Here is a 22,424-nt window from a genome sequence, read left to right as displayed (position 1 = left end):
AACTTCCCGCGCACCCATGGAATACACGTACCCTGCTCGCACTGGGCCAATCGCGTGTGGATCTTCCCACGCACCCCTGAAATACACGTACCCTGCTGAAATCGCGTGTGGAACTTTCCGCGCACCCCTGGAATACACGTACCCCGCTCGCACGGGGCCAATCGCGTGTGGAACTTCCCGCGCACCCCTGAAATACACGTACCATGCTGTAATCGCGTGTGGAACTTCCCGCGCACCCCTGTAATACACGTACCCTGCTGATTTTGGTGTGGAACTCCCCGCGCACCCCTGATGCACACGTACACAGGACAATCGCGTGTGGAACTTCCCGCGCACCCCTGAAATACACGTACCCTGCTCGCACGGGGCCAATCGCGTGTGGGACTTCCCGCGCACCCCTGAAATACACGTACCCTGATGGAATCGCGTGTGGAACTTCACGCGCACCCCTGAAATACACGTACCCTGCTGAAATCGCTTGTGGAACTTCCCGCGCACCCATGGAATACACGTACCCTGCTCGCACTGGGCCAATCGCGTGTGGAACTTCCCGCGCACCCCTGAAATACACATACCCTGCTGAAATCACGTGTGGAACTTCCCGCGCACCCATGGAATACACGTACCCTGCTCGCACTGGGCCAATCGCGTGTGGATCTTCCCGCGCACCCCTGAAATACACGTACCCTGCTGAAATCGCGTGTGGAACTTTCCGCGCACCCCTGGAATACACGTACCCTGCTGTAATCGCGTGTGGAACTTCCCGCGCACCCCTGTAATACACGTACCCTGCTGATTTTGGTGTTGAACTCCCCGCGCACCCCTGATGCACACGTACACAGGACAATCGCGTGTGGAACTTCCAGCGAACCACTGAAATACACGTTCCCCGCTTGGCGTTTGCTGTTTGCCAGCCCGGTGAACTGGTCCAGGGTTAGCGCAGCCCTTTGCGATTATTTTGGGATTTTGAAGGCTTTTCCTTGCGCGAGGGCGTTCTTGGGGGCGTAACTGGCGCTGCTGCAGGGTCGCTGCGCCACGCTGCGCCACGGCTGGTTTTGGATGCGAAAATCCATGAATGCGCTGTGCGCGGAAATCGATTTTAGCGCACGCGGCTGGCGCAGACAATCGCACGCGGATACTCTGCGCCAGCCGCTTGCGACACTTTTCTGCGAAATTCTATGAATTACCCTGTTAATATTTACCTTGTTTACCTGGGGCCACAGAATCTAACATCTCCACCAGTGCTAATAATTGGGCAAATGCTTAATACGGAATGGAACAAACAGGTTTTGCCACAATACGTATTATGTAAAAAGAAAAGTACTTTGACTAGGACAAAAAGAATCCGATTCCAGTGCTATTAATTGGGCAAATGCTTAATACGGAATGGAACAAACAGGTTTTGCCACAATACGTATTATGTAAAAAGAAAAGTACTTTGCACTAGGACAAAAAGAATCCGATTGATGTGTGCACTAGTTTGTTACGTGACATAAATGTGTTTAATACATTTGAAGTTAGACAGCAAATATCTAAAACAATACAGTTTCTTTCATTTTAACCCCAGTGAAACATTTTTCTTTTAATAATAGGGATTGGGGATAAAAAACCTGTTTGCACCATGTCATGTTTTGTATACTTCAAAAATTAGTACTAGATTAATTTGCTCCATTTTTTTGTACAAGAGCAACGTTTTGATAATCTGGCACAAGATCTTTTCTTGGCAGTGCATATGATAAAACACATGGAGGGCAGTCAGGCCGCAGGCGGGCAGCAGTACATATCATGATTTCAGGCAAAACTCCAAATGTAACGTTGCACTCCCTAGAATTGTGGAAGATAAATGAGCACGGTTTTCTTAAGCCTGCACAGTGCTTCAAAATAATACTACGTTCGTCGTAAATTTTCCGGCAAAATGCACATCAGCTGAGTAGAGCGCACATTAGCAAACAACTGAGACACGCTGCAGACAGTGCAAAGGATTACACGATTCTGGCACAACAGGCTTCCTCTTATAACTGATCTGAAGTGGGACTGCATGAACATCTCACTCTTGAGCAGGGCATTCAAAATTAGTTAAGGTTTTCCAACCAAATTGAAGGATTTTATACTCTGAACTGCTTTTCTTTTTCTTAATTTTCTTCTGTTTTCTTTTCTTCTTTTCTCTTGTTTTTTATTTATTTAATTTATTTATTGTGTCTCTTAATAGAAATGTACTTTTAACACAAGAAAACATCACATAATAATAATTCATATTTTGCAAGGCCCAAAAACAAGAATAATAATTTAGCACAAATTTGAACAATGCTTAAATGTACCTTCTAAAACACCACTGCACATTCCATTAAAAACTTTAAAATATCTATGGACAAACTCATTTAATTACAATTTAAAATCCTTTGCCATAATTCTTCCTCTGTAATAGCATACTTCAAAGTTAAAATTCTGTTGTGCAGGGAGCACAGAGTCGAACACTGGCCACACAAATGCTTCAGGGTCTCAATGTGTATGTGACAGTGGCGGGACAGTCTCTCCTCCCGAGGTGTCTTCAATCGCCGCCCTAGTATTTCTTGTGTTTGCACCAAGTTTAGCCTTATTCGGAGCATTTGACACCTGAAATCCCTCAAAGGGTGCTTTTTCAGTTACGGGGCAAGCAAATTAAACGTTTTACATGTCCAGAGAAAATGATCACCAAAACATTTGTGTTGAAGTAGGGATTCTCTAACACCAGCGCATACATGTCTAGCCAGTTTTAGCTTAGCCACTGTTGGAGTAATTACCAATGCCTCTGTTGATATCCATGTTTGCTCCAATATTTTTTCACAACCGGCAACCCAGTCTGTCAGGACTTTACATCCACCTGTACTCCAAACGTTATTTAAGGCCTCACAAATTGATGCAACCGGTGGATTTAGAATACTAGCGAACAGCTGAAGATTCCCCCAATTAATAACAGTTTGGATGGGGAGTTGGCCCAATTCAAAAAGTACCCCCACCAGAGGAACTGATTGCGGTAGCCGGAGAAGGTCACGCCAGACCATAACTTCTAATTTTGACCAATCTATTTCTCTACCCCTGGTTTGAGGTCTGTATGTCAATTTAGGCACCAATTGCTGCTTGTACAATTTTAAAGCCGGGAGAATCGAGAATCTCCCGAACTTAGTGTCAAGAATACGCAGGTTTATCAGTGCACCTAGAAAGTTAGCCTTAAGATCTGCCGCCAACTCCGGCCCGTCGAGATTATCATATACGGGCAAACCTAAGTACACAAATTTAGAAACCACTTCAAGTTTATCAGATTTCAAATTCCAGGGAAATGTTTTGTATTTTTTTTCTCCCGTATTTTGAAACCAAAACCTTAGACTTTTCTGTATTTAAAGACAAATCCAGAGTGTCCAGAAATTCTTCAACTGGCGTCAATGCTCTTTGCAGGCCTATGGCTGTTAGGTCACATAAGACAATGTCATCTGCATATAATAAGTATTGTATTATCAGAGATCCAAGCCTAGGAGGATTTGTGTTGGCTTTACCAAGGTGGCCTAGAATACCCAACAAGTAAAAGCAAAAAAGAAAAGGAGCCAATACACATCCCTGGCGTAAGCCCCTATTTGTCAGGATCCATGATGAGTATCCTCCGTGTGCGTCCAACCTCAATCTAATTCTTGTTCCCATATGCAGCAACCTCGAGTATACCCACCAATGACGGCAGGCAACCCCTTTCGTGCATTTTCTTCCACAACAGTGCCCTGCTTACAAGGTCAAAGGCCTTGCTGATATCCAAAAAGGCCACAAATACAGGTCTAGCTTGGGCTTTCGCTTGCTGAGCCAATAGGTCCAGCACAAAACTGTTTAAAGCTGTGCCCATGCCCTGACGGAACCCAGGCTGATAAATGTCCACAGAATTGGATCCCCTAACCCATTTTTGGAGCTCTTTATGAATTGTTTTAGCAAGGATTTTATTTGAGGCATCCAAAAGCGATATAGGCCTATAGAGCAAGGGTGACGTCCTATCCCCACCTTTAAAAATCAAGATTATAGTGGCCGCAGACCAAGTTTCCGGGAGCACTTTATTGGCAAGAATACTAGAAAATAAGCCCCTATTTGTCAGGATCCATGATGAGTATCCTCCATGTGCGTCCAACCTCAATCTAATTCTTGTTCCCATATGCAGCAACCTCGAGTATACCCACCAACGACGGCAGGCAACCCCTTTCGTGCATTTTCTTCCACAACAGTGCCCTGCTTACAAGGTCAAAGGCCTTGCTGATATCCAAAAAGGCCACAAATACAGGTCTGGCTTGGGCTTTCGCTTGCTGAGCCAATAGGTCCAGCACAAAACTGTTTAAAGCTGTGCCCATGCCCTGACGGAACCCAGTCTGATAAATGTCCACAGAATTGGATCCCCTAACCCATTTTTGGAGCTCTTTATGAATTATTTTGACAAAGATTTTATTTGAGGCATCCAAAAGCGATATAGGCCTATAGAGCAAGGGTGACGTCCTATCCCCACCTTTAAAAATCAAGATTATCGTGGCCGCAGACCAAGTTTCCGGGAGCACTTTATTGGCAAGAATACTAGAAAATAAGTCGGATGGCACCTTGGACCACATCTCCAAGTTATCTTTAAAAGTTAAATTTGTTAGGCCATCTGGGCCCGGAGTGTTAGACCTCTTACTCCTTTTTATCAAGTAAATGATATCCTCTAGGTCCCATTCAAGAGCCCCCATCAACCCGGCCTGCATCCACACTGAACATGACTAGCCCCCATGTTCATATACATTTGCGAGAAATGTTTAACCCAAGTGGCCTCAGGAATTGAGTGGGATTGCAAATACCCCTGTCTACCGTCAGGCTTAATTAACTGCCAAAATCTTCCTACATTGTTTCCTGATATGCATGCCAGCATTCTTTCAGCATCCTTAATATACAACACAAATGTCCTTCCCTTCACCCAATTCACATGGGCCTGTCTCAATCTATGCACTTTTAGTTTGTACGCTACTACTGAGGCCTTCTTCAGCCTCCTTACATCCTTGTCTAGTTGCTTCTTCCCAACCTGAATCTCCAGGTCAAAAGCATGGGTGTATCCATGCTTGTGCACCCCTTTTTTCAATGTTCTATTCATAGTCAGCCTACCCAGAATTTCTTGTACTACTTCCGGGACGCCTGCTGCAGAACATAAAAAAGCCATCCTTTCTATGGGCAGATTAACAATATCGCCAAGAAAAGCTTTGGCCATTCTCGGAGCCCATTTTACCACTAAATTTCTAGGGTTTATTTCCAGTTCCAAGCACATCTCGCCCCTCATTTTCGCGGGCAATTCAATGGTATACAATAAAAGCGAGTGATCGCTCAAAGACAAAGGCCCTCATTACAACCCTGGCAGATTTTTTCCGCCATCGACGGACTTTTCGGCCATGGCGTAAAGTCCGTTTACGCCATGGCGGATGGCGGACTTACCGCCCCATTCCGAGGTTGGCGGGGCGGTAAGTCCCCATTGACCCATTTACCCTTCCCCATTCCCATTTCGGCCCCATAGGGCTCAATGGGAGTGGGGAAGGCGTTAATTACGCCACCGTACATTACGGTGGCGTAATTAACACCAAGGTCCCATAGCGCCATGGATTTTTACGCCCGCAAAAAGCGGGCGGAAAAGTGACCATGGCGCTTTGGGAACTCGTAGTTGGCGGTAAGGGGTCGGCGCAGCTAACGCTGGCGTAAACCCCTTACCGCCAGGGTCGTAATGAGGGCCAGGGTTTATTACCAGAGACCCCCCTTAATGCCAGGTCCTGGGAAACAAAAATATTATCTAAAGTCGTTTTCCAGGGTCCGTTCTGCCATGTAAAATTAGGAGGGGTGTCCCCTTGTTCATTTCCATTGAGAATAGTCAAATCACATACTTCCAATTCTTGGATAATTCTCCTGCCACTAGCACAGGGCCCTTTAGCAACAGTTATTCTGTTTGGAGCCATATACCATTTGTCATCCAGTTTTATATGGTGATGATATATGTAATTTAATACGTACTGCTATTTTAATTTTGTAATTTTGTGAAAATTTGAGTTCTTTGACTAAAAACACAATTTAAAAAAAAGCAAAGTCCCCAAGGTGTCCCTTGTCCCCCCCAGATTTTGTGTGTTCCTACACCCCTGAGGAGGGTGACCCAAGAGTAGGTTAAATGGTGGTTACTGTTTGGAGTGCAGCAGTGATAGGACCTTTTCTTACTAGCTAGCAGACCTTCATAAGCTATGTTATGAAGGTGAGAGGGGCAGTAGGGCTTTCCGGAATATAGTAATTGCTGTATTCCCCACCCAGACCACTCTTACCTTGTCAGTTGCTGCTGGTTGACGGTGGCAGGCTTCCCATGTGAACACAGGCAAACACGGTCTGGAGCTGCTTCTTCAGGAGCTGCCCTTTGCCTTGGGGTCCTTAGCCGACGGGGCTGCTTGGGGAGATGGGCTGCCCTGGGAGAGTGCCTTAAGGGCAGTCACAGGCCAATCGGATGGTGGAGGGCAGGGGAAAAAGACAGACTAGGAAGCTGGCATCGCTGAGAACGGGGACAGAGTACATACACGGTTCTTAATTAAATAGAAACATGGATGCAATGTGTCACAGGTCCAAAGAAGACTTACCCCAGGCAAGAGCAGGCAATTGACGCCCTCAGCAGGCCAATTGGATGGTGGAGGCAGGATACGGGAAGGGAAGAAGGCAGACTAGGAAGTGGGCAGTGCTGGGAATGGGCAGAGGGACTGAGGATGAAAACAAGCTCTTAAAAGCCCTGCAATTAAATAAAAACATGGATGCAATGTGTTGCAGATCCAAAGGAGACTCCCCAGGCATTAACAGGCAAATTATGCTATGGGGCAGCGCAGAGGGCTACAGACTCTTGCTCAGAAAAACACTGGGCCTTAGCAGGCCAATCAGATGGTGGAGGGTGGGATAAGTGTACTAGATGTTATGGAATCACTGTGACTATTTTATTTGCTCTTTGGTGTCCAGAATATGACTATAGGAATGTATTATTCTACTGTGTCTAGGGTTCCCACCCCTTAACCTGTGATTGGCCGACCATCAGGTGGTGCGAAACACATGCACTTTAGTGGGTTGCGCCATACTTGACCATTACTGTTTTTATACATACACTATGATTTACTACATGCTATGTTTTAACCTAAGTACATATTTGATCTTATATATTTGTGATATATTAAAAGTGTCCATTTTTCCATATACAAGTGATTAATGTTTTCTCTGGCTTACTGTGTGGAGTACCTGTAGTTCCCTGTTAGGCTGCCACAGTTGAGCCTATCCTGACCACTTGCCACAGCTCCACATTAGAGAGTATGGTCTTTCTTTTTGGCGAGAAACACTGTTCTTACCTGAGTGTTGTGCAAAATCTTGCTAATAGTGGACTTCATGTAATTTTCACATATGGCCTATTCCACCTGGGAGCATAGGATGTTTGGTTTCCTTTTCAAGCAGCTATAAGAACTTTTAAATACCCTGTGTTTCTTGCTATGCTTCCAGCTGGTTCCTCTTCCTGAAATGTCTTGGAAGGTTAGTCCGCATCATTAGGGGTGGGACCTGAAGGAGGGGAAGAGACAGGAAGTGAGGTGGAATAGGGGGCAGTTGGAGCAAGGGACCTGATGAACACAGACGTGTTTCCCAATCCTTGGTGTCCACGCCTTTCTTTTATACAAGGAGGCGTTGTGTGGAAACAGAGTGGTGTGAGTACCATAGAAGTCCCGTGGACTCACCACACCACATTGGCAATGTTGCAGTTGACTGGTGCCATATGCCAGGGTCTGCCTTGAAAGGGGGCAGAGGCAGAGCCCCACCACAACAACTCAATGAGCCCGAGCACTACTGGGAAGGTAACAGAGCATTGAGTGGCTGACGGTCTAACCCACACTGGCAGGGCGAACCCTGAAGACATTCAGAGGCGTGTGTGACACATAAGGGCTCAGACAGTCCAAAAGATAAGGTGCCATTAACAGGGCATGTGCAGGCCAGGTGCTGAGGAAAGCAACAGACACCAGCAGAAACCAGAGGTAAAAAGAGAAGTGGGGTGCAATTAGCCTGGAGATCTGAGACCACAGGACACCTGCAGCATTGCAAACGGCTTCAAGATCTGAACATGTCTGAGGAAGGCATACCTGCCACGATGGCAGCGACCCCTCTAAATCCATGTCATGCACGCTTACAGGAATCTTTATCCTTACAGCTACCAGGGGGGTTTGACCTAACTGAAACAAGCAACATGGGACCCCAACACAAGATGGGTGAGACACTTTGAGGATAATATATCGATGTGCTTAGTACCCTTGATGACCATAGAAAAAAATGTCTCCTCACATTAGCCAAATGAGATCCTATATGAAGAACTGGAAGGCACAGTGGACAACTTTAGAGGTTTGAGAACAGCACTGACAGACTATATTACGCCGCACACAAATGTCGACTATGAGAGACACTTTTTGCATCCCACGACGCAAAACAAACAGGAATCCATAGACGCATCTGCATAAAAGAATGAAGCATTGCACATTTCATAACTTCATAACTACTCCAATGACAAAGCTTTAAGATCACTGATAATTGCACAATGTGAATCAATACACTTCAGGAAAAGGCTACTCCAGAAGCCACAGTCCCTGGAAGAGATCATGATGCTAGTGTGCTTGTAGAGAGCGGTAGAGATGATGAATACATTGAACATACCCTCATTAACAAGAGCCTTGGACAGGATGTTCATGGCATATGGTATTCGCCGGATGGTCAAATTGGACACCAGACCCTCGTTCACCAGCCAAGACTTCTGAACCTTTGCAGAATACATTGGATTCAGGAATCACAGAATTACGCCACTATGGCTTCAGGCCAACAGGAGTGTGCAAAGATTCATGGGGAATTTGAAGAGAGCTCTACAGATGGCATGCATGACCAACAAACCATTTGAGCAGTTATGATATCAACTGTTATGGAACTGTAGAAATACACCTCATAGCACGACGGGGAAGTGTCCCTCAGAAGTAAAGTATGGGTGCAAGATAAGAACCAGGATACCCACCTGCAAAAGCTCAAGGAGGTTTAACAGGAAGATGAGAAGATGAGGGATCGAGACAAACAGGCTAAAGAGAAGATGAAGGCCTATGTGGATACCAACCGACAAGCATGGGAGTCTTGCCTGGTGATGGGTGAAGTGGTGATCGTCTGTCAAACCAAAATGCACAAGCATACCACACCATTACATGCTGACCCAATGGTGGTCCTTCATAAGGAGGGATCCAAGGTAACAGCAAAGAATGGCAGTTGCCAAGTGACCCAGAACTCATAAAACTTTAAGAAAATGGTGGGAGATGAGTGGGTAAGGAGGTATCAAAGGGAAAGCGAGGCGGCACAGTGTGAATCAGACACATCATACCAAGGTAAAGAGGAAGAGTCAGTCCCCATGCCAAGGAGGTACAGGAAGAGAGGTTGCATGGACCTGAAGAAGAAGATCTAATGGAGAGACTGCAACAGGCAAGAACCAGTCGGCACAGACTCATTGAAGAAATTAGGTAATGAAGACTTGTAGTTAAATGGGCAGGGGGGTTGTAGTGTCTTAGAAGGTTTGTCTGCATCATTAGGGGTTAAGGGTGGGGTCTGAAGGAGGGAAAGAGACAGGAAGTGAGATGGGACAGCAGGGTCAGTTGGAGGAAGGGAACCGATGAATAAAGATGTGTTTCCCAATCCTTGATGACCAAGCCTTTCTTTTATATAAGGAGGTGCTGTATGGGAACAGAGCGGTGTGAGTACAACAGAGGACAACACATCCGCCCCATATTTTCATTGCTGTGTTTTATTTGTATTCTTTAATCTCCAGGTAGTACACAGATTTTGTGCAGCCAGCCCTGGGTTGAACAGCGCAGTTCTGCTGTACCTTGTCCAGTTAATGCAGTGAGGGGTCTTGGGGTGAGAGCATCATGGACACCTGCAGCTCAGGAAGGGAAAGAGGGATAAGAAGGTCACCTGCTCGGCACATGCACAGCACATGCACAGCATTTAGTGAATGGTAAGGTATCATCCAGCCCGCAGCACCTTGAGGGTTGAGCTCAATTGCGGGGGAGGGTGAGGAGGTTTCAAGGAGTGCCAGCAAGTCTCTGATAAGGAGCACTGGGTCTGAGGGCGGCAGCAGGCAGAGTGGTATTTGCAAGTGGGGTACCAGGGGAAGTTTAGCAGGTGGTACGGGACAAAGTGGAAGGAGGGAGATGCTGTGGATCCAAAGGTCCCCAGGGAGTTTGAGATGTAGAGCTGGGAAGGGGCAGTTGGCCGAAGAGGTGGCAGGCATGGTGGGGGAGCGGGAAGAGACCGAGGAAACCGCAGAGGAGGGTGGCCTCAGACGGGGCCCTCGCTACAGTGGTGGTCTGTTACCTGCATGCACGGGGGGGCAGTCAGAGATGGAAGGAGCGGGGAAAGAGGGCAACATTAGCAGAGGCAGTACGGGTGAAAGGATTGAAAGGTAGCACATGTGCGAGCAAATGGGGCAGAGCAGGGACCAGGGGAGGAGCAGAGATTGGGCAGGCGGGTGAATTGGAAAAGAGGGACATGCAGGACAACGGTGTGACTGGGCGACTGGTGGCAGGCAAATGGGTGGCAGTTAGAGGCCAGCAGGGGAGGTTATGGGTTTGGGCACCCCGGCCTGTGGGAGTGAACTGCAGTGTGGACGAAAGGGGCCCCTGTGAGTGTGGAAGGAAGAAGGCATATGGACGGGGGCATCATCACCCACAGCTAGCTGCAGCAGGGGTGGGGTTGCGTTGACTCCCTAAGGTCGTCAGCAGAGCAGCAGAGAGGGAACAGTAGGTCGGCCAGGAGTTCAGCAGTGAAGAGGGCGGTACATTCTCACCCATTTGGAGCAGCAGGGAGATAGCCAGACTGCCACTCCCCAGTAAGGAGGACATGAGCATGGAGGTGGACGCCCCCTACTGAGAGTATCCCGAGCAGCCAAGTACAAGTGGAATGGGTGATTTGGATTGGTGCAGTGCAAGTGCAGTGATGGATTGGGGATAAAAAACAGAGGATTGAAGAAGGGGAGATAGTGGAGTGGGGCAAAAAGGGCAGGTGCGGATTGAGGGGACGGTGGAAGGATGCTGGAGCAGGGAGGGCGCGTGATGTCATGCACAGTTTCTCAGCAGATGTTGTTTCTCCCCGCAGCTGGAGTCCAATGGGGGCAGGAGTTAGGCAGATGGAAACAGGGCCAACTAATGGCACACATGGAAAGAGCATCAAGGTTGCAGGGAGGTGAGATGGGGTGGGGTGGTCATTGTTATGGCAGAGGCTGAGGGGACGTTGGAGGCAGGGAAATCTGGGTGGGAGCAGGCATTGGCATAGGGCGTGTTGTGGGAGTGGGGTTGGGGGAAATTGCATAGTGGTGAGGGTGGGTATGGAGGTGGAGATGGCCGGGGTGCAAAGGGGGCAGTGGACATGGCAGATGAATACTGTGGGGAAAGTAAGGGCAGGGATTTGTATTTGTATTTGTATTTGTATTTTATTTATTTATAAAGCGCAGCCAGGCCCGGGGGCATACGGGCGCGTGAATTAGATCTGGTTACAGTTACAATTAAGAGCAGTCAGCAAAGGGTTATGTTACAGTTACAAGTATGTACATATTTAGTGTTGCAGGTGCAACTATACCTGATCAAAAAAGTTATACATACATAGTATAAAGTCAGCGGACAATCACGATAGGAGCAATAAGTTAGGCTGTCAAGGAGTCCATGTTGTGAAGCCAGCGCTTCGTGTTATGTTTGAATCGGTAAAATGAAGGTTCTGCTCGCAAAAGCGCTGGGATTGTGTTCCATAATTTGGAAGCTTGTACAGGGAAGCTAGCTCCTCCCGAGTTATGAAGTTTGAATCTCGGTATAGACATAGTGTTAGCTTGTGCTGCTCTAAGTGGTCTTGAGGAGGTGTGAGGTGTAAGTTGGTTGGTCAGGTATGCTGGTGCCAGGTTGGCTCTGGCTTTGTGTGTAAGGGCCAGAGTTTTGAGGGATATTCTATGCTCAACTGGGAGCCAGCGAAGTTTGCGTCTAGTCTCCGAGATATGCGCCTTTTTGGGAATGTTGAGGGCGGCCCTGATGGCATTATTTTGAATTACTTGAAGTTTGTTGATGTTTTTGTGGCTAGTGCCTAAATAAAGGGCATTACAATAGTCTATTTTGGATAGGACTAATGCTCTAGCAAGGGTAATGCAATTGGGTGGGGAGATAAATGGCCTACATGCAGTGATCAGCTTACAGGTGTAGGCGGCTGATGATGCTACTGCATTAGTTTGTTTGGAGAAGGATAAGGTAGCATCTATGTAGATACCAAGGGTTTTGGTATTATTTAACACAGGGATGAAATTGCCATCTATGGTGAAGGATTTGAATGCATGATCCAGATTTTTGAGTTTGGCGTGGGTGCCAAGGATGATCAGCTCAGTTTTTTCGTCATTGAGGCAGAGACCGTGTTGTGCCATCCATGCTTGTATTACTAAGTAGATATCATTAAGGGTTTTACTGTCTGATTCATAATTGCCCGAGATAGGAATGAGTATCTGGGTGTCATCAGCGTAGTTGGTATATGTGACACCCAGATAGTCAAGGATATCAAAGAGGGGCTTTGTGAATATATTGTAAAGTGTCGGGGACACACAAGAGCCTTGCGGGACTCCACAGGGCACTGGCGAGGGTTCGGCAGAGTCAGTGGGAGAGAAGACCCTCATGGTTCTGTTCGCCAAGAAGGAACTGATCCAAGCTGTGGCTGTGTCTGAGAAGTGTGCTGCCGTTTTCAAGTGGTGACAGAGTGTTTGGTGATTGACCAAGTCGAAGGCTGCTGATAAGTCGAGCAGTAAGAGGAGTGCTAGTTTGCCATTGTCTTTTAGGATTTGGATCTGAGTCGTGAGGTCTATTAAAGCAGTTTCCGTACCATGTCTAGGTCGGAAACCTGATTGCCTAAGTCCTAAGAGGTTGTTTGATTCTAAATAGGCCTGTATTTGTAAGTAGGCTGCTCTGTCCAGTATTTTTAACAGGAAGGGTACAGTCGTTATCGGCCTATAGTTAGACGGGTTGGCTGGGTCAAGTGTAGGTTTTTTGAGGAGTGGTATGACCCACGCGTCTTTTAGGTTATCGGGAACTATTCCAGATTTAAAGGATGCATTGATGAGGTTAGTGATGAATGGTGATAGTTCGTGCGCAGCGGCTTTGATAGTCGGTGCAGGGCAGGCATCACCTTGGCAGTTTGAGGGTTTGAGTTTCCTGATGATGTTTTCTACTTCCCATGTTGAGAGGGGTGAGAAACTGAACGGTTTACAGGTTGACTTAAAGGTAGGTAATTTGTTAGGTAATTGTTTGTAGTCCGGGTCAGCTAGTAGTAGGGATTTTTTTGCATTGATTTTAGATTGTAGGCGAGCTATTTTATCTAGTAAGGCCTTCTGAATATTACTACACCATAGGGCGTCAGTAACACATTTGTCTATAGGGGCAATAGGGGATTCTAATTCTTTTAGATTGAATGAGGGAGAGCGAACGAAGGACAACAGGGTATCTGGGGGAACAGGAGCAAGGAGGAATATCTTCAGAGAAGAGGGAACAAAGAGAGAAGAATCAAGGAAAGAGTAGGGAGCAAGAATAAGGAAAAGGGAGAAGTTACTGTATATGGGTATAACTAAACAGTTAGGGTCACATTTAATGCATACAGCTAAGGAGAAGATGTGGAAGGAGTGTGTAGATGTTTTCAAGTTACTACATAGGGAGGCAAGAGCCAAGTAAGGACCCAAAGAGGATGACAGGGAGTTAGCGGAAAGGCCGAGGAGGGCCAGTGGTGATAGAGAATGGGACATCAGCCATCACATTTTTATGCAAGTGTGTATTGTGAAAAATAGCGCAAGAGGTGCATAGCAGTATTTAAGTACCTGGATGTGATGAGAAAGGAGTTGGCAGACTTTGGGGGTTTGGCCTGGGTCAGTATGATGAGGTTAGAATGAGGTTGCCGGAGCACCAGAGTGTTGCATGGGGGGAATTTGACATGGATCTTTGGCTACACTGGATGGCGCTGACATGCTCTGCCCTCGCATGCATTGGAAAGAGGATTACCATGGCCGTATTGGCTCACTCCTAGCTGCCCGGGCAGGATGGGGACAATGGACAGAGGACAGCAGTCCATGTCATGTTGAGCCTTTAAAAAGGAAGCATGGGGTCTGCAAGTTTCGGCATGAGTGCAACAGGTCCTCAGGATGGTACCCAGTCACGCAATGCTTGCCAGCCTGTGACCTAGGGACTGGCTACAAGGTATGGGGAGCAAGAAGGGGAATTGTAGGAAAATACCCAAACACTGGTTACATTGGGCCCTTTGCTGAGTTGGCTGGAATTTAATCCAAACTGGGAGCTTACTTAGGTTTTGGAGGAGGGGTCCTGGATGGGCTCTAGGTTGGGTTATCAGGCCCTAGAGTGAGATGCTGGGTGGAGAATTTGAGGTAATCAAAGGAGATGCCTGAAATATTGAAAGTGAAATGGGTGAAGGAATAGGCAAAAGAGAGATTAGTGGGCCCCTTTAGGGAGTGGGTTGGCGGTCTGATGGTATCACTGTTAGGCGTTGTTCCAAAAATAGTGGAGGGGAGTTCTGAGGTAAAAGGCAAGAAAAAGGCGGGAAGGATTAATGTGGAGGAGTTGAGCAATACAAGATCAACATACTGAAAGTATTGATGGAGAGGGCAGGGGGTGCATTCAGGACCAGCCAGGGAAGGAGAAAGGGGTGGGGACAACCATGAGAGGAGGAAGACGGCATGATGCCACTGGGTGGGGGTGAGGAGTTGGCAACCAGGACTGGCCAGGGAAGAAGCTGTGAGGAAGGTGTCAGTGACCAAGACCAGCCAGGGGAGGAGGCAGTGGCGCCATTCAGGACCAGCCAAGGATAGAGGCGCGGAGAGCCATTTGGGTGAAGTAGATGGGGAGATCTAGCCCAGCTACAGAATTAAAAGGGTGTGGGGTCGCTTAATAGCAAATGTATCCTGTTACTATCTTGCAAGGAGAGAGAGCATGATGGGCAGGTGAAGCCCTAGTCCATGCGTCTTTCGCCATGATTAGTAAACTCTCATCACAAAGGATACATGTTGATGCAGAACACCACATCATGGTCCAGATTGACCAATCCCCATGGTCCTTCTGTTGGTGGTGTACTTGGCATTTATCATTGTATACAAGAGCCTGTGGGCTTGGTGGCAATCACTGAATAGCCCAGGCAGTACTCAGCCCAGGGACCCTGTAAGTGGCAAGGACACACATGCCATAGTCAGTGGAAGTCAGTGCCCTTAGTGTTTGTCAGTGTGTGGCAAATAAACAGGTATTTGCGGTAGCAACAGTAAATCATGTATTTAAGGCAATAAATCACACAATGCCAATGGCAGTGAAGCCTGGCCAGACTCCATAGTGGTGCCCAAAATCTCCAAATGCTATCCAAAAAACGACAGCGCAAGAAATAACTTCTGAATGCCTACACATTAAAGGGAGGGGGATACATTGTCTGCTTGCTCATGCCCGTCGGCTTTCAGCTCATCGACTTCCTGTCCTGGCCCTACGCTTCAACGTGTGCATTGCGGTCCCCAACAGTCGACTCCTAACCGCATGTGCCACAAACTTTGCCATCACTCACAGCCGCTCACTCTACCTAACCCATAGCTTAAGATACGGACTGCAATATTGCAATGTGCCTTAATTACTGCCTAGGTATACACTGTTGACTTATTGCTGCATACGCGCCTGTGGTACGTACTGCCACTTATGCAAATATGCTACCTATTGCTGACAACCTTTTGATATTACTACCATGCATTACTCTAATTAACTGCCATTGTCTGACTGTCATCTATGTTTGCATGTTCACTGCATTACTAATTGCAAATTGTTCTTTGCCACTGTATCATACTGAAACTTACGCATGATCTACTTCTCCTGACACATTGCCATCATATATGTAAAGCTGATCACTGTTAAATACCCACTGTGGACTAGACTGTACCACTGTAACTAAACAACTTGCTGCTTGATCAATACCTTGGCCACCTTAGCTCGGCACTCTGTATATTCTAGCATATTGAGCATATCGTCCATTTGCTATCACAGGCCCCACCCTTATTCATGAACCTTTAGCACACGTGACTACTTAATATGCGAAATTGCATCTACTGTGCAGTACCAAGGAACTTGCCTGACCTTAGTTAAAAATCGCACACTGCCTAGCCATGTTTATGCCCTCCTTAATTATCTTGTGCCTCATAGCCTTACTCAGCTCCTTGTCTTCGCCTATGATGGCCTATAAAGCTATGAGTAACAACGCCTTACCACCATACACTGACTTCTATGCCATGCCTAGTACACATAGTATTTCTCTATCCATGTCCCCGATATAACCGCTATCTGACAACCTTCCACGTCACTATTCCTACCGGCTTATCATCTAGCACAATCTAGTAGGCCTACTCCACCACCACTATGCAACTCTCATCCCCTCACACATGCACAATGGATCAATATTTATGCCACGAGACCCACACCTAATCAACCTTGACGCAACAAAAATTAGGAATCTAAGATTAGGCTCTAGATTACAGCCAGTTCATTTAGCACCTAACCCTAAACACAACACCAGTGCCAAATTCTCAACCAATAGAACCAAAGTATTCAATACTACTAATAGTTCAACTAGCAATGTACCTACGCCTAGAGAAATCACATACCACACGAAAACTAAGCTACAGAAACCCACCACCTTGATTAAGGGTGTTCTTATAAGCGCCAGATCTATGTCAGCCCATGCACTAGATATCGCAGATGTCATAACCTCTAACAACCTGGACTTTCTAGCCATAACAGAGACTTGGCTCCATGCCGCATCAGGGCCCTCCCTCGCTCTTGCCATTCCAGATGCATATTCCATAAATCGATTAGACTGGGAATCATCAAAAGATGGAGGCGTAGCATTTATTGCCAAAACATCATTAAACATAAGGCCTATACCCAACCAAACATTCCCCTCAGGTGAATTACTATCTATTAAGCTACCAATCACAGTTTCGCAAACGGTCACCATCCACCTCATATATAGACCTCCAGTGCCTATCGCCACCTTTGAAGAAGACATTACTCTTCTCCTCACCAATAACACCAAACCCAGTTTGCAGACCATACTATTAGGTGACCTCAACCTAGGCTTTCAGGACCCCAAAGACGATAAAGCTTCAACCCTTGCTAACACTATCTCAGAATTAGGCTTTACACATCATATCACCCCAACCCACACACAACAAAGGAAGGACACTAGATTGGCTGGCCGACCTCAACTGCGACAGAAATATCCTCTCCAACACACCCTGCGCATGTTCGAACCACCACCTTATCTCATTTACTATAAAAGAAGATAATCATCTCGACTATCAAATGCCTATTGCTCCACCAACATGCACGAGCAACAACTGCAACATAACAGCATAGAAATGACTTCCTTTGCTACAGCCGATCATTGACTTCTCGCCTACGAACTCAGATCCTACTGCTCTAGTAGACCTATATACCTTCACCATGCTCAATGCTATCAATACTATTGCATCATTAAAAATGCGCATTTAAACTCCTGGTTTACCCCCTAACTTAGAACCCTACGTAAAAACAAGAGAAATGCAAAATCGTTATGGAAGAACTCCCCTTCAGCCACTAACAAAAACAAGTTCATAACAGCATCCACTAATTACAAAGAAGCCATCCTCCAGACAAAAAAAGACACCTACAATGATCGAATTATGAAAACAAAATCTAGTACGAAAGAACTTTTCAACATTCTAAGAGAGTTAGAATCTCCCTCTCCCTTACCAGACACCTGCATTAAAGACACCACTTGGTGGTTCCATGTGTTAATATACCTGCAAAAATATTGTGATACAAAAATATCACCATATTTTTGCCGCAATATTGTCCCATGGATCCTGCGGGGGACACGCCCGCAACCCCTACATTATTTCAAAATGTGCGGGGGACACCCCAGCAACCACCGCTCTCACAAAATAGCCTCCCCAAAAATATCGCCTATGGCGAGACAAACGGCCATATGCACGGCGATATTTATGGTGGGGATATATTGATGCTACAAACCAAAATAGAGTCCGAAAAAGGTAGTCTCTCTCCTGACACATTTCAACCACTACCATCAACACCATAGTCTAACACTCACGAAATGTTCAACTTCTCACCTCTTTCCATCTAACAGGTCGAGGACATAATCTCAAAATTGAAACCTTCAAGATGCCAGGGAAACATTTGCCCTGCACCAATCATCAAAGATGTAGCAAAGCAATTGGCACCTTTCATCACCACCCTAATTAACGCTTAATTTCAAACAAGTACAGTCCCCACTAACCTCAAAGACGCGTGGGTCCTTCCCCTACTAAAAAAACCTACCTTAGACCCAAACATCCCTACTAATTACAGGCCGACTACAACAGTACCATTCCTCCAAAAAACCTGGACAGAGTGGCCTACCTGCAGATCCAGAAACATCTAGAAAATAACAAACTCTTGGGTCTCAGGCAATCAGGTTTCAGACCAAAACACGGTACGGAAACGGCCTTGATTGATATCATGATGCAAATGGACAACTTAAACGACAATGGCAAACTTGCCCTCCTACTACTATTAGACCTCTCAGCTGTATTTGATCTAGTAAACCACAAAGTCTTATGCAACCACCTCTCATCAGCAGCACACTTCTCTAACAAAGCCAACGCTTGGATAACATCCTTTCTAGATAATAGATCTGAGGGTCTTTGCACCTTTGGCTTCCGCTGAGCCAGCACCAGTCACATGTGGAGCCCCTCAAGGTTCCTGTGAGTCACCAACACTGTATAATGTGTTCACAAAACCTCTATTCAACGACCTTGTCTATTTGGGTATCACCTATACGAACTATGCAGATGACATCCAAATACTCATCCCTATCACCAGGGACCACATCAAAGTCTCTAAAGTTCTAAATTACATTTACCTCATCATACAAGCCTGGATGGCTAAGCATGGACTATGCCTTAATGACGACAAGACAGAGCTACTCCTCTTAGGATCCCAATCCAGACTTAACAAATTAGACGGACAATTCACATCCTTTAATATCGATGGCAATAATATAAAGGTATCTAAGGATGTAAAAACGCTAGGCATTTATTTAGACTCTTCATTCACTCTGACTAGACAAATCAACGCGTTAGCCTCATCCACTGCCTACACCTGCAGGTTAATTAACGCTTGTAGACCACTCTTATCGACAACCAACTGTACTACCATAGTCAGAGCATCAGTTCTCTCTAAACTAGACTATTGTAATGCACTTTACCTAGGCACGAGCCAGCGCAACTTAAACAAGTTGCAAGTAATCCAAGATAATGGCCTCAGATCAGCACTGAACCGCCCAATGACTCAACACATCTCGGAAATAAGACGCAACACCCATTGGCTCTCTGTCAACCAGAGGATTGAGTTTAAAACCATATCACTAACACATAAGTGCATCGCCAACCTGCGCCCAGTTACCTGGCTGACAATTTCACCCGAAACACCTTAGTCCACCCTCCGAGATCCGCACAAGTACACTGCTTAAAGATCCCTAGGTTTAAGCTCCAGAATGCTGGAGACAGCAGCTTCCCTGTGCTGGCTGCTAAACTGTGGAACACCCTACCACTATCCTTAAGATCGGAACCCTCCCTCCATCTATTCAGAAACAATTCTAAAATGTGGCTTCTCTCGCAAGAGATTTAAGAATTTCCTTACCCTGCTCATCTGTAATTTCAAGATATTTAGGAATGTACCTGCAAGATATCTAGAATCTTAACCTTTACTCTTCACTCCTGTACTTCTTACTGCACCTTTTATGTTTCTTTTCTCTATCACAATCTACCTGTAACAATGTATCATATCTACTTGTAAGAAATACGCCCAGATGCCCCAGGGCTAGGTGTGCTATATAAATAAATAAACAAATAAATAAATACATAAATACATCCTGTATGTTGTTCCTTTACTCACTGATCAGAAAAATAACCCCCTCCTTAATGTTCTCAGAGCAAAATGGCCATGTGCTACGAAAAAGCCATGTCCTCATGGTGACACATGCCATTAACATGCGCAACAAACGCAAGGATTAGTACGATGCAGATCTGCATGATATTTTCCAGAATAGCTCTGTCCCCTGGCCATATACTTGGCAAGCAAATAACTTGCAGGGGCTCATACCCTATTGCTATATTGCTAGGACAGGCTGGTTGTCCCCAAATGCCTTCAGTGATGGGTACATTCTCATCCATCTCAGTCCTGCTACTAAGTGTGTGCGGTCTGCTTTTCAAACAGGAGACACTAACATCAAGGAAGATGGGTGCTTTAGCAGTTCCTCCTGCCGGCACGGTGGTCCTACTGCCACATCAACCACCACCAAGTCCTGTGCTATCGGTAGAGCAGCCACCACCACCACTACTCCCGGTGAAACAGTCTTAGCGCCTCCCAAACAAAACTGCTGGAGCATGGCAAGCAGAAAGAAATACAGCCAATCATCCACAAGGAAATATGCAGGAAAAGCAGCAACATATGTCACCCTCATATGAAACGTCTGTTGAAACAGTCCCATTGGTCGTGTTACATGAGGTGCTGAGTTCCTGGAGCTTGGCAAGGCTTTGCCAGTGGCCATGCAGGTGTAGGAGTGGCCCTATACCAGTGCATACAGTCCACTATACCCATGGAGGGTAGCAACATACACAAGCTCTCCCCCTTGGCATTAGCATTGTGATTTGTCAACCATTAATGATGATGACCAAGGTGTTATTTATGTGGATGATGCAGGGGCCACCAAGCCCCATCTGATGCCCACACACCACCACTTTCTTGGGATATTGGCACTGTGAGAAACCAAAGGGTGCCTCACCTACTAGTTGCCGGGGATCGATATCTCTCTCTCTCTCTCTCTCTCTCTCTCTCTCTCTCTCTCTCTCTCTCTCTCTCTCTCTCTCTCTCTCTCTCTCTCTCTCTCTCTCTCTCTCTCTGTCTCTCTCTCTCTCTCAGGTGACCCTAGGGGGTGCTTAGTGTTAAAATGTAAGAAAACTGTGATATTTAAGGCATATTTATTCTGCAACAATGGTCAAAATTAATAACTGCATAGTGAAGTAACTCATCAAACTGGCCCACACTGGCATTAGCATTTTGCTACAGGCATTGCCCTATTGCCTTATAGGGCAGTCTGAGTCTGGTGGCTCATCCATAATGGCGAGGTGGCACCCCCGGTGGCCCCCTGACCCATTATGGAGGAGCTAAGGAGCCAGCCCAGTGAAACAATGAGCAGTCCCTCGACTGCTTTTTCCAGCTGAGAGAGTGCTCCTGGGCTGGCTGAACTGTCAAAGGGAAACACTGTTTCCTTTGTACAGTTCAGTTCCACAGCCGCACATGCTCACTTAGCCATGCAAGGCTGGGGGCGTTTTGCTTTGCCAGCCTTGCATAACTCATTGGAAATGCTGGCTGGGGCACTGCACGTCTGTATGTGCGAGGGGGAGTTCCTGCGCCTCCTCGCACATATAGACAGAGCAGTCTGGAGCAGGGCGTTCCAGCACCTACACGCAGGCCCCTGCAGAAGGTATGTTTATGTTCATTTATTTATTATTTACACATGTGTATGGATGCATGTATGCTTGTGTTATCAGTGAGTGTATGGGTGCATGTATGCTTGTGTTATGAGTGAGTGTATGGTGATGGATGCGTGTGTGAATTCTAGAGTGATTGCTGTATGAATGTGTTTGCGTTAGTTTGTTTTGGTCCCTTGACCTGATTTGGGCAAGTGGTGGATAGAGGGGGAAGGAGGGTTGTACAACAAAGGAATTCAAAAAAATGCCTAAATGCCTTTGTTGCACAATCCCGCTACCCACCTGCCAAAATCAGCTCTCCTTCTGAGGCGCTGTGTAGCCCAGGGCACAGGGATGGTATGTTTTGACTGGGCATCTATCTTAGATGTTCACTCAAAAATACCATGCTTTCCCCCTTGACACCCCAGTGCCTTACATACACACATAATAATGTTGATTGTGTTAGGCCCAGTGGGGCCAGGGGACAGGGATGGTATCTTTTTACTGGACATCAATCATAGATGTCCAGTTAAAAATGTCATGCCTGCTCCCTTGGCGTCCCAGCCCCAATTGCAAATGGTTTGGCTATTTACCAATTTACAATGCAGCATTTTAACACATTATTTAAAATAAAATTCACGAGGGGAAAATCCCCTAAACCCCCCTTGACTCCTTCAGGCTTCCTCGCTACGCTCGGTCACTACTATGGCATTTTTGGGGGAAATATGTATGCCACTCCACTTAAAAAAAATTCGCTGGCCGCCAC

This window comes from Ambystoma mexicanum, chromosome 1q (genome assembly GCF_040938575.1).
Source record: "Ambystoma mexicanum isolate Mex_15411 chromosome 1q, UKY_AmexF1_1, whole genome shotgun sequence".
NCBI classification, from domain to species: Eukaryota; Metazoa; Chordata; class Amphibia; order Caudata; family Ambystomatidae; genus Ambystoma; species Ambystoma mexicanum.
This window is presented reverse-complemented; position numbering follows the sequence as displayed.